Raw genomic sequence first — 835 nt, forward strand, 5'->3', positions numbered from 1 at the left:
GGACTGGACTGTTTTGTGATAATGGGAGTAGGGTTCACTGAATTTGTGCCAGTTTGATCCTGTGGAATGGTGGTGCACTGTTCTACTGTGCAGTGACACCTCTACGAATATGACCATGGAAGAGTAATCAGAAAGAAAACCTCCTGTGTCCTCACCACAAAATTCAGCGTCAGAAGTTTGCAAAGGAACATCTTAACAAGCCTGATGCTTTTTGGAAACACGTCCTGTGGACTCATGAAATCAAAATAGAACTTCTTGGACGCAGTGAGCAAAGGTATGTTTGGAGAAAAATAGATGCAGAATTTCGTGAAAAGAACAACTGTCCACGTGTTAAACACAGTGGTGGATCATGGTTTGGGCTTGTGTTGCAGCCAGTGGCATGGGGAACATTTCACGAGTAGAGGGAAGAATGGATTTAGTCTATCTTCTACTTACTTAACTACTCACAGTAAATGAAATTTTGACCAGGGGTGGCCAAACCTTTGTATGCCACTGTAGGCTTTTATCCAGTTTCTCTTAAAGGTACTGACTATTCATTCAAAATATAAATTCAAAAATGAGTTTAACACCACCCTTATCATACTCTTCAACACGCGGTGACCTTTTTAATGTAATGGTTTTATTTCGCCATAAAAACTGAAAAATCAATCAATCAATCAATCAATCAATTTTATTTATAAAGCCCAATATCACAAATCACAATTTGCCTCACAGGGCTTTACAGCATACAACATCCCTCTGTCCTTAGGACCCTCACAGCGGATAAGGAAAAACTCCCCAAAAAAACCCTTTAACGGGGAAAAAAAGGGTAGAAACCTTCAGGAAGAGCAACTGA

The sequence above is a fragment of the Epinephelus moara genome, chromosome 16 (genome assembly GCF_006386435.1).
Source record: "Epinephelus moara isolate mb chromosome 16, YSFRI_EMoa_1.0, whole genome shotgun sequence".
NCBI classification, from domain to species: Eukaryota; Metazoa; Chordata; class Actinopteri; order Perciformes; family Serranidae; genus Epinephelus; species Epinephelus moara.